At 36.9% G+C, this 13,482-nt stretch overlaps 1 protein-coding gene across 1 annotated transcript in view; it reads right to left on the bottom strand.

The window, feature by feature from the left end:
- The window catches only part of yes1 (YES proto-oncogene 1, Src family tyrosine kinase), a 339,868-nt gene extending 329,422 nt beyond the window's left edge, over positions 1–10,446 (bottom strand). Inside the window, exon 1 of the mRNA XM_073915087.1 lies at positions 10,323–10,446. The gene's annotated coding sequence lies outside the window, so the exon portion shown is untranslated. The remainder of the gene's footprint in view (positions 1–10,322) is intronic.
- Positions 10,447–13,482: the final 3,036 nt, after the last annotated feature.

The following is a 13,482-nucleotide window of genomic DNA, read 5'->3' as shown; positions in this document are numbered from 1 at the left end:
TGTGTGTGCGTGTGCGCGCGTTTGTGCGTGCGTGTTTGGGAGGAGGGGGGCGCCAATGGATAAGTTGTGTCAAAAGGGAGGCCCACTGTCTTAGACTTTGAAAAAACCCTGGGTTAAAGTAATCTTTAACCATAGACTTATTAAGCTAAATGCTATTTTCTCCTTTGCCTTTTTACAATAATAGATAAGATGGTACTGTATTTGTACCGTATGCAAAGGTACTGTATGTGATGTAATTTGTTCAATTAAAATAAAAATGAGTTTTGGTTGTTTTGGTTTTTCTATTTATAAACTTGATGCTCAAATACAGCGGTACATTATGCCACATACACATTATTTTTCTTGACTCTTTTTTTGGAATAAAAATGATGCATTTATAATAGGGCTGTAAAAGGAGGGGAAATCTAATTGTGATTTTTCTGAAACTGTGATTTTGATTCTATTTTAATTTAGTAAAAAGCTTAATATTCTCAATGGTATGTAACACACTTTAAACAAAGACAATACCACTTGCTTTAACAGTATATTTATATCTGGGAAGTCCCAGGAGGGTCTCACATGGGCCATCCCAGGGTTTGCCTATGAGTTTGACCATGTGGTTTTCCCAAATAACTTGGCTGCTCCACGAAGGGTTGCATCCTGAATGTGCTGTGATTGCCTAGTCAGGGCTTCGAGAAAATCCCTTTGTTACCCTTGTCCCATGTTATAGTACTTTCATCCTTGCTCACCTCTACATATGTGTTACAATACAAACATTTTTAAATTCTACATGAACCCGCTTAAACCGGGTGCTCCGGTTTCCCCCACAGTCTAAAGACATGCGCTATAGAATTGATTAAGATAAATTGGCCTTAGTGTCTGTGGGAATGCAAGAGTGTATGGGTGTTTCCCAGTGTTAGATTGCAACTGGAAGGGCATTCGCTGTGTTAAACATAAGTTGCCGGTACATTCAGCTGTGGCGACCCTTGATTAATAAAGGGACTAAGCCGAAAACAAAATGAAATGAAATGAATGAATGGTCTGACCATTTGTCAGAGGAACTGCATTTCATTCCAAGATGTTTATTCCGTATGCAAAAATGTCTTTACAATTCCATTCCCATTCTTTATCCCATGCATCTAAATGTCATATTTTCATATTTACTTTTCATGAATATGAACAATCATCAAATGTTATGATGAATGATAAGACGCCATTTTTTCAATTACCTTTGAAAATGATCATTTGAGGCACAGGCTTTATGATTTAAGGCATGCTTTTTCTATTTTGAATGAACTAAAATCCCTCATATAAAGTAGCATAAATATTTGTCTCATCCTTTGGTGGCCTAAAAATAGGGCTATTCGGTGGAAATGGCAACATTCATCTAACAGAGATTTATATCCAGTTGATGAACAGATTTTGCATATCAATGCAGGCATCGGAGATTGAAATCCGTTCCGTTTTACAGATCGCTTTTTGATGCCTTTCCATTATGAGGATGTCACCCTAAGGTCGAATGAAAATGCCATCTCAGTCTAAGCCGGGGAGTTTTGCTGATGGCTCAGAGCCCACTCCAAGATGGTGAAATATCCCCTCATAGGTTAACCTCAGTCTCCACAATGATAACAGAGAAACAGACGCTGGCAGTGTTTTGTAATAGATGCTCCTTTATTGTATGCTGCATGTTAATGAGCAATAGGATTTGCATTTTGGGGGATGGTTGTGTAAACAGTCCAGATTGAAATTCAGATCTCACTCACTTGCTAAGAGTTTGCAGTTGTGTTTTGTGAGGGCGTTGTCTTAAAGGGGCTGTATTTTAAAATAGTTACTGTATATATTAGTCCCTTTTTTTAGTGTCTGTGGGTGCCAATCCTTTATTGTTGAATCGATAAATGATATGGTTATTTAGATCCTTTAAGATCTAAACAATTTAAAGTGGAAATATAGTAACTTTCTTACTAACAATATAGCATTAAAATATAATCCTGCTCTTCTTACCCTAACCAGAACATTTCCTGACAAGTACAATGACAATAATTTATGTACATTAATACATTTATTCATTTATTTAATCAAAATGCCAAAAGTGATACCAAAAGTGGCGTTTTTTTGTTTTTCATACACATTAGTTACAACAAGGTACAAAAAAGCTGGGGAAAAAACATGCTGATCACTGAAAATATAACCCCTACACATTTGTTATTTGAACACGCCACAAATGTTGCGGCCTGTTGTCAAGCAGGCGAGCTTTTGATTTCACTGCCATAAAGACTTGTGAAGCTTCTTTGAGTTTGTAACATTTCAGAGTTTTGTAGCGAAGACGAGCCAACGAGCATTTGATTGCACTGATTGCCCTGCTTCTTGAATATGCTTACAGTTTCTGCTGAGACTGAAGATGAAGTTTGCTAAATAAAAGTTTGAATCTGTTGCTCACAGTTGTCTTGATTCTTAGGATTTGTTCTACAGCAGATGAAAAAAAAAAGTGTTTTGTGTCCTAAACACTAGAAATATTGCATACATGTATGTAGAAGTTAAACATTTAGCTTTGCACTGTTTTTGCTCTGCAAATGTGACAAGATACGTGTTAATGTACAATATACAAAATAAACCTACTTTAAGTCCACAAATCGAAATTGAAGCGTCTTCTTTTATAATTGTACTGATACTATGCGGCTGTGGTGATGAATTACAGCGATTTCACTGTCTTTATTACAAACATTCACTGATTTTTAAGTTTTAAACTTGCAGTTGAGGTGCAGCTGATCCCACAGAGTTGCTTTGCGCTACTGGTTTTGGCGTTACTACGGAGACATTTTAATACATGGCTGTCAATCAATTCAGTGGGTGGGGAAACCACACTCCTACGTCACAATGCGGTGGGCCTAAAAAAGGGAGGGATTTGTATCCTATTTTAATGTCAGGAAATTTAAAAAAGAGGGTTTATATCACTCCAAAATGACTGTGGACACTCTATACCTACACACCGTTCTGTCCAAAAGTTTCTAAAAGTTGATTTTCATCATAGGTGCCCTTTAAGATTTTAAAGTTTTCATTAAAGTCATGTAATTCTTTAACTGTTCTGTAAAAGGGTCATATGACATTTCTAAACAGTTCAATATACTGTGTACTCAGTGTAATGCAATGCTGAGTTGGTTTAAGGTTTAAAATAAAAGATAACTTTTTCTCAGCCCTTCTTTTTTGAAATGTGAACATTTTTACAAAGCTCATCATTCTGAAAAGCCTGGTGTGCTCTGGCTGGTCAGCTACACAGAGTGTTGTGATACTGTCCCTCAATTATGTGACAGAAATGTTAAGGCCTTACTACCAGTGTTGGGGAAAGTTACTTTTGAAAGCAATGTATTACAATATTGAGTTACTCTGTAAAAAAGTAACTACTTGCGATTTTTGTTACTTTTCATGGTAAGCGATGTGTTACGTTACTTTAAAGTTTTTGCATTACTTTTTATTACCTGGCTGAGGATTGATGTCTTTCTGAGATCTCTTTTCTTATTTTCCTTTCTTTTTAAAATAGCGGCGCTCTGCATAACAACACACTGTATAACCTTAACCTTATTAACTTTAAATTTTTTTTTTTTATATTTTAGAATAATGTTATCTGAGCACTTCATGAAACCTGAGCTATAAATGCAGTACATACAGATTATTGAAAGTTTAAAGTATGCTTTAAAGTTTGCTACTTTAGTACTATTTGTCTTAAGTAAAATAATTTTGTCTTTTGAGACAATCCCCTTCTCCTTTTCTTTGATGCGTTCAAATTAATAAACACATTCTCTCATTGACTGCATGATTTATTGTGACTGTTTTGTTTTAAATCAGCAATTTATCTATTTTTTTATCAAATATTATTACTATTTTTTAAGTAATGCCTTACTTTACTTCTCGCTAGAAAAGTAATATTATTACATAACTCTCGCTACCTGTGATGCGATACCCCCAACACTGCTTACTACTATGTAATTTTTAAGCTGAATCTGATCCAGAAAATGTGGATAATCTAGTCAATTAATCGATCTTTGCAGCTTGAGCAGAACTGATTTGTATAAGTTGTCGTTCAATTTCTTTTCAGCTAAGTCCCTTTTTTAATCTTGTGTCGCCAACAGTGGAATGGACCGCCAACTTATCCAGCATATGTTTCACGCAGCGGATGTCCTTCCAGTCACAACCCATCACTGGGAAACACACACATACTCTATAGGCAACTCAGCTTACCCAATTCACCGATACCACATGCCTTTGGACTTGTGGGGGAAACCAGGGTAAACCCATGCGAACATGGGGAGAACTTGCAAACTCCACACAGTAATGCCAACTGACCCAGCCAGCTCAAACCAGCGACCTTCTTGCTGTGAGGCGAACATGCTACCCACTGTGCCACACAAAATATAGTTTTGCTTTCACAACAAAGTATGCAGTCTCCACAAAATGGTGGGGTCAGAATAAAGCTTTGCATCATATGATTACTTTAATAAATGTCATTTTAAAATATCCCATTGATTTGACAAAATAATAATGCTATCATTTCAGTTAGAACTCATTTCTGAGTCATGTTAGTATTGTACATTTAGGTGCCATTAATCCATCAAAATGATTTAAAAAGACAACTTTGATGTCTGTGAAAATGTAAATAAATTAACATTTGTTAAAACCACACTTTACCTAAAATTAATAAATATTTAAGACATTGTTTATTGTACACTGACACTGTAGACTAACAGTCTATAATGGCTGTATGTTTATTTTGTGCTATTTTGTGTAGTACCGTTTTAAAAAATGTATCCAGCATCAAAAATAAAATCCTACAATACTGTTTTGTATGCATAAGTGTACTTTTTATTATTGATAACGTCCACATTTTAGGACGTGACTTTCATTTTACATTGCAACAATGACAACACAGAAAATGCCATCTATGCGCATGATTTGTGCTGTTTTCATCTGGGCAGCAGCACAAGAAAAAAAAAAAAATGTAAAAATTATTCTTCAGCACCTGACTTACAGATGAAAAACCCAAGGTCACAAGTTGAGCATTTCAATAGTTTTACCTTCGTTTCCCTGGGAACACTTTTTTTTACACTTAATCAACCTGTACAATGGTTTTCTCTGCCTAAGCAGCGAGTTGCTGATTGCTTTTGTTGCATGGCAGCACAATCTTCTTTCTTGAACAAGCCCACATCTTCTGTCTTGTTAAAACACTGAAAGTAGCTCTGACTTATGCAAACCCTTACCATCAAGTGTGTGATGGGGCTACGAATCACATAATCCTCCAAACATTTCCTTTTAAAATAAAATAAAGAAATCAGTCAGACATGGGATTACAAAGAACAATATCCTTGATCTGAGAAATGAAATAACACACAGCCAAAATAGCTCTAGATAAAGTCAAAGCATAACATGTTATGCTATGAAAATCAACAGTAAACAAAATGTTCCGTAAACATTTTCCTTCATTTTACAGCTTTATTTATGTGTCACTACTAAACCCTTTCATTTTTTCAAACCATTTCTAAATCAACCTTTTCATTCCCGAAAAAAATGGTTGGCTGTGAATTTATCTGTCATGATTACCAGCGGTCCAGGCTTGCAGATCGCTGGTAAACATGCTCCATCAACTGGACTACAATTCTGTCACTTTATGAACTACATATCGTCAATCACAGATGATTACACATACACACACAGCTGGGAATTGATCAAAGACAGATCACACAAACTATGTACACTGTTCAGATTCCCACACAGTTTGCTGAGTTTTGTTTATCCGTAAGCATTACAAAGCATTTTCCCCGTCTGTCCTGCCATGTTTTTGACCTGTTGCATTGCTTATTGTTTTTATTGATTCTTTAGAATGATAATTCATTCATGAAAAAGACACCTGATTTGTTGCTAACTCAATTAGTCTTGTGAACGAAGTTGAGAAAATGATTTGATAATCAATCAAAAATACAGGGCCTTCATCCAAAATAACACACTTCACTTCTAAAACAATATGCAAAACAGCACAATGCCCGCATTTACAATATTCCAATGATATCTCACGCCATTTCGTAACTTTTTGATTTAGTGGCTAATTCGAATGAAATCGTACAATCTAATTGGTACAATTTAGTATGATTTGCTAATCCCCCAATGACTGAACTCATATGACTGAACTCTCCACTAAACTGAAAAAACATTAAATAGTTACGTTTCTTCATGAGATCTGAATTTTCATAAGAGTAGACTTGGGCTACTGTTTTTAAGAAGCCTTAGAACACATTGATGCATTGTTTAAATTGTTCTCTGATCTCATCATAGAAGGAAGTGCAAAAAATCTGAGAGGGGTCTGGCTACAGACTGTGCAATCTAAGCTGCATGCAATGCTTTTTAATGGGCTCATTCAACTCTACTCCTCACAGTGACGTCACTAGCTCCATTGAGTGCATCGTGTCTGACATTGCAGTATCCCTGAGAAAGTATCATAAAGGCTGCATCCAGATACAATTGAAAAATCTCTAGAAACTATTTAAAAAGTACATTTAGAACCGAAGGTATAGGCCCTAAAAGGAAAAGGGTCTGATTTTACCTTATTTGGAAAGGTTATGAATATTAATGAGCTCTGATCTCACAATGCTTTTGGCTCATTTTTCTAATCCTCACACAGCATGATGTACTCAGACATACGTATGTGAAAAATAATCATACTTCATTTGTCAAGAAAATATTTGAACAAACTGAGTAGATGCCTTGTCAAATGACAATTATTTCAACTGAAATGGAGAAGAGGTTCACTTTAGAAACAAGTGAGCTACCTGTCCAACTGCTCCGGAGTTGTGTTGTGGATGAAATACAGTTTAGATTATCAATGCATAAACATGATTTAACCCCTATATTAAGCAATGGACATGGTGTCTGTTGCCTTATTCAAACATCCATCGCAAGTTTCACAATATGCATGTTAAACTAATATAACAGTTAAACAGACATTATGGCTATTTGTTAAATTCATTAAATAAATGTATAATCCATCTTTCCTGAATTTTCCACTCTGCTGATGAGCTGTGATGGGAGGATATACCTGACAGCTATATAATGCCAGGTTCATTTTCAACATAACAGCCCCACATACATAACAAATATAACAAGCTGTGTTTGTTAAAAATAAGGGGAGAAATATAATCTGTTGTAATCTCACTAGGAAATATTATGGGCAATCAAATGCTGCTTGGGCATGCATATATGGAACGTCACAGCCAGTGTTTTGTTCAAATCGGCCTGTTTTCACTCCCATAGGATTTATTGAGAATGAGGAAACAATAGTACTTGAGGCTCACGGTATGACATTACAATGCACAGAACTTTTCATTTTCATCTATGCATATTTCCAGAACTTTATTCCATGGAACCTTTAAGAGATTCCTAATAATGCCACGGTTAATTATGATCAATGTAGGTTTGTGCTGGTTAGACTGGAATTTGAAGCTAGTTTAGAATACTTTTAGCCAGTTTAGATTTTTTTTTTCTCTTGGGAGCAATAACTCTGCCAACCTAATTTTACCAAGTCGGACATGTTCCTGGATTAACATCCATGTTGATCCTGAAACAGCATTCCAATCAGCCAATCAGAATTAAGGGATACATTTACCATTTAGGTTAAGTTTAGGCTTACGGTTGGGTTTATGCACTTCTAAGTGATTGTTACCCAAATATTATTCCCCTCTGATTTTGGGAATAATTTACAGTTGGGGTTGGGTTTAGGGGTAGGGAATAGGTATGGATTACAGTTTCCGTCAAAAATGATGTTCCAGGATCAACATAGATATTAATCCAGGATCGCATCATAATGGCAAAATCATGACGCAAGTAAAAACTCCATATATTGTGAACTTAAAATATTTGCAAGCTTTCGGACATTTTATGTTCACAAACAGCTACACACTACATGAATCAAAACATAGACACTTAAAGATTCCTCCATAAAGGAACTGGTTACCTACCAAGAAAGCATTTTTTGTTTTTAAAAGATGTCTTTACATAATCCTCTTGGCTAAAACAAGGCTAAATTCGGGCTGTCAGTGAAAATCTAATAGACGTCTAAGAATAGGCCAAAACTAGACTAGTCATCAAATAAACAGAAATGACTGACTACCTATATAAAGTCTGTCTAATCTGTCTATTTGACGACTAGTTTAGTTTTGGGCTATTCTAAGATGTCTACTAGATTTTCACTGACAGCCCAGGTTTAGCCTTGTTTTAACCAAGCTGTCTACGTTTAGATATCTATTAAACGTCTATAAAACACAAAATAGTTTGCAGGGTACTGGCATATTGAGGCTATTTGAAAAAAGAGCTACTGATAAAAGTTGTGCCTCATGCCAAGCCCTAAATACAAAATTCTGACTAGTAAAAAGCAAACGTCAAACTTGTATTTTTTTGAGAGCTTCATTTAGTGAGTCCGAAGACATGAATAGCTTCAGCACCATCATGTGTTAGGGTTAAGTAATTTAGACAACTCCACATTTTTGTAATGGAAGTACAGTGTGAATGGAGCTAAAGACTGGACAGAATGTTTGGAGCACACAAACTGACAGAGGAAAAGAACTGTCACTGAACCAATAAAACTCTACAAAACCCTCCAGTCACAGATAATCAGAGCGATTTTGACATAACAGTCCTTAACGTAATGAAGAAAATGAGAAGACCGCCAATCGCTGAGATGATAATGATGCTGCTGTGTGTTTTAATGTGACCCTTGAGAGCGACTCTGACCTGCTGACACACACTCAGCTGTGAACACACCGCTGCACAGTCACTTCCTCTGCAGCGACTCTGTGCCGTTGTTCTAATTGTGGACTAATGGTCTAAAAAGAACATGACACAGAGACATCCAGTCCTGGAAATGAGACAGGAAAAGGGCCCGAGAAAAGGAAACAGACAGTTGGGCCGATCAGTGCGTAATGAGATAATCAAACTATTGTCTTTTTTCGTGTTATCTGGCATTTCAGATTGCGTGGCCTGACGTAGCGCTATGCTGCTCTGGGATCAGTGATGTGGGAAATGCATTAACCCTGCGCTCTCTGGCCAAGCGAGAGGAGCAGTCCCACGGGACAGTGGCGCTGGCTTCTGCCAATGTTATTTCCCGGACAGATTGCACACTTATTGCATTTTGACCTGTTTGGCAGGCCGGTATTGATTTTTGAAGCATTACAGCAATATGAGGATGAAAGCGTTTCTCTGAGGGAAGGCTGCAATAAGCTTGTTTGCTACCTCTTCTCACTTCTGGCTTTGTTGTTTTTGTGCGTTCGCCGCTAGTCGATAAAATAAATTCTATCAAAGATTCGGAAATATTGCCTGGCACGTGGCTTCCTATTTGGAAGGTTAATCAAATAAGGAACGATCTCATTTCCATAAGACATCGCATCTCTGCTCTGTGTTGTTCGTGGGCTGTAACCTGTTGCTTGTGGGAGGAACATGTCAAGCACGCTTTACCTCAGTGCCTTTCCCATCATCCTGCCTTCATTCGCTGTTTCTAACTTTGGATTCTGGCCACAAGATGTACAAATGGTGTCTGTCTCCATGGAGCATTAGATGGTCTTTAGCATGTATTATTGATCGAACTCTCCTAATAACTGTCTCCACTGTCAGAAACCACATAGTAATGTGGGCAAACAAAGTGCTTAGAAAAGATTTCAGACATTATCCTGACTGTAAATGTCGCTTTGCGAATACTTTGGAATGGCCTCTTTTCAACTGTAGTACCAATATATCCATAATACAACACAGCAGAAAAAACAAAAAATTAATATTTTATAGAAGGACCTAGAACAGAATTTTTTATCATACTGTAACCTACTTTCATTTGAAATATTCACTTTTCAGATTTCTATATCTGAAACTGCACTTTTGGTCTAACAACTCTTTTTGTCTTAATTGGATTTTTTCAATTATATAATGATACTCAACAGCATTGTACTCATATTAGAGGGATCCACTTCACCAATGATGTAAAGGGATATTTCACTCCTCAATAATATTTTTCTCTGCATCTAATAGCCCTCTTTCAAAAGTTTGTTTAGATTCAAATTCAAACACACAAATTAACCTGTACAATCCACTCTCTCTTTTATGGCGATAAAAAAAATATTTTACATTTTGTAAAATTAGTGGTAAATGAATTTAAACAATCTCAAGTGTGCATTTTCAGTTTGAGACCCACTTCATATTGTATCTCAATCAGGCAGTGATGATCATTTTTAAAGAAACCAGATCTTAAATGTTGAGATTTTGAAATAGAAAGAAAGGCTGGCTTACTGAAACTACATTTAATAAACAGTGAAACTTACCATTGAGTCCCATTTTCTAAACGTGTTGTTTTTGTGGTCACTATTAACAGAATGATCTCTGTTCTCACACATCAAAGCTGACAACACCTGACATCTATTCAACGCCTACATTCTCTTCTTCAGTGCCTACACTGGTTTTCGAAACAGCTTTCTGTGCAATAGCGCCTCCAGTCTTACCTGAGCAAGATTGCGTTTCAGTCCACTTTTAGATACTGTTTTATTTATATATTTTTTACTGACAGACCCGAACAGATTCAATCCTTTTCAGTCCAGCCATCTTTATTTTCTACCTTTTTTGAACACACCTTGTTAAAGCCCCTTGTAGCTGGAAACTTTTTTCTGTGAGCAGTTATGCTGTGAATAATAATAATAATAATAATAATAATAATAATAATAATCTCCCTGCTAACCAGCCAAACCTGGTTGGCTGGTTTTAGAGAGGTTTTGGCCATTTTCAGGCTAGTTTTCAGCCATTTCCAGCCTAGTCTTCCTGGTCTTCCAGCTAAAACCAACTTGACCAGCCTGGTTGGTTTAGACATAGTTTTGGCTGGGCTCCCAGCCTGACTAAGCATGTTTTGGCTGGTTATCTCCCAGTCTGACCAGCTAAGACCGGGCTAAAAATGGCTGAAAACCAGTCTGGAAATGGCCAAAACCTCTCTAACATCAGGCTGGTCGACCAGATAAAACCAGCCAACCATCCTAGGCTGGTTTAATCTGGATTTTTCAGCAAGGCTGTGGAAACCCCTTGTAATATTCCAGCTTATGCTTCCTTTTCTTTCACAAATATCTTATGTTTTTATGTTTAGTTGTCCATAGCTTTTTTGCTCTTGCAAGTTTGGGTTTAGTCCACTCTCTCATTTCTTTGGACTTTTTCTTCACTCGAGGGAATTCCTGCCACGATTTTAACATGTATTCCGCTTCATCCTTTGGATGGCGAAAGTTTACAAGGACAAACCCTCGGTTTTGATTAAAACTCACAACAGTGCATTTACCAAGTGCTCAAGGGTTTAGGGCATTCCATTTATACCCATTCAGATGTTATCTCAGTAGTGGACATTTGTGTGATGTAATCAATGACATACATCCAAGTGAACAAAATGGAGGGACGTTAGCAAGTGAAAATAAATAAAAAATTGAACTGGTATGCAGCCCCAGTCTAACTGCATGTCCATTTCATCATAGGTCAATAAGAGAAAAATAGCACAGTGGTTGTCAAAAAATCTTTATTGTGCTGTGATTGATCACATCTTGTGTGGATAGATCCACGGGGATCTATTGTTCTGACTCAGTATCATCATCATGTCATGTACATTTGCACCATTTAATAACCCTCAGTGTAAATTGTCACACTCTTTTTACCTTTAAGTGTAAAGAGCCTGACATAAAAATGGAATCAAATAACCTTTTGTGAAAATAGTTTAGAGTTCAAAACAGCTAGTCATTTCTTTTTGTGCTGTGGCTTGTAAACAACTTCAATCTATAACACACTAGCAAACTTCTTTACAATTGAGCAAATGTTTAAAAGAACTGCGTTATAGTAGAAAAATAAAATTGGGTAGTCCTTTTTGAATACAAAACTGACAGTGTTTTTAATATGCAATACTGTACAGCTGCTTTTATTAAAGTGATCAATGTGTACAAGGGGTTTAATAGATTGGAGTTTGAATTGCAGAGCTGCTGTCAATACTTTGTGTATTTACACTATATTGTTATTGAGAGCAAAGTAAAGGAGATTCATTTAAATACCAATCTCATTAATGGTGAAATCCTGCTCAAGTATTTCAAACTACTTTTTACCCTAAGCGAGTAGACAAATGAACTTCACAGTGGGTACATCGAAGCCTTAAAGCTGCACCTGAGCTTACCCGACGCCTCTTTTTCTGCCTGACCAGAATGCATCCCAGTCCTCCAAGGCCTTGCACATGCTTCTCACTCAAAGCTCGATTCATCTGCACACATTTACTTAGATATTTGATTAAACAGACAGATGGCGGGGTGGTATTTGAGTATGAAGGATTGCAGCTTCTTTCAAAGACTTCCACTTAATTGCAGCAAAAGAGGAGAGCAAAGTCACGTCATGCTGGCGCTCAAGGTTATCCCTTTATCCAACATCTGAAAGCACCACACAAAAGTTGATTTCATTAATTCTGTTTTTGACACCCGAGTCAAGTCTTTTGAAAACATGAAGAATGTTCGAACAGGTCAGCTCAATGCGTTCAAGCAGTCTAGCTGAATCATAGCTAATGAAATCAAAGTTATTTATTTCAGCAGGATACATATAAGGTAACAAATGCCTTCAGAGAAGAAAGTGCTAAAGACATGGAGGAGTGACAACTGCGAGTGCTGTGAAAGCCCGTGGGAGGCTTAAAACAATGGAGATGAATTGATGATGGATTTGTGAAGTTCACCGAACTGGAACATTTGAAATATAATCATTTGAATAATCAACAAAACACATTTCCTGGACGTCATTCTTGAAAAGACCCTCAAGAGATGTGGATATCATATAAGAAGAGAACTGTCAAGGCTATGATGACGTAGACCTCACAACACGCACGGGATGACGTTCACAGACTACATCCGACAGCAGAAGATTAATTGAATGTAAGTCGTGACCCATTTCAGACATGAAGGTGGAGCAAAAGACTTGAAAAATAACAACATTACATTAAACAAATGATTCATTATCCTTGTGCAAATGCTCTGGGTGCAATTCATTATCTCCGTTCTCCATCATTTTGGCTCAACCTGAGTAGATGCCGGTGCCCTTTGCATGTCTTGTTCTAGTCAGAAAGTCTTATAAATTCAGCTCATCTGTGCTATTTGTTCAGTTGCTGACAGGGACCTTCCCGCCCCAATGTAATCTCACCTCATTAACATTTTAGGTGACAGGACCGCCATGGCCCTTATCAAGAATTCATGAGTAAGGCTTATGGCCATATTAACATTTTAGAGCCAATAAATTACAATCATCTGTATGTCTGTTTGGGTGGTGTGAGGGAGAGAATAATGAAGAAACTCTTTGTTAGTTCTCCAATGCAGAGTGTGTGTGTGTGTGTTTTTGTGTGTTATTCTTACATTATAAAGACTAAATACGCCCAATAATATAGCAATACCAGTACATCTAGACTTTGTGGGGACATGTATTTGTTCCCCGTAA

The sequence above is a fragment of the Danio rerio genome, chromosome 2 (assembly GCF_049306965.1).
Source record: "Danio rerio strain Tuebingen ecotype United States chromosome 2, GRCz12tu, whole genome shotgun sequence".
NCBI lineage: Eukaryota > Metazoa > Chordata > Actinopteri > Cypriniformes > Danionidae > Danio > Danio rerio.
This window is presented reverse-complemented; position numbering and strand designations above follow the sequence as displayed.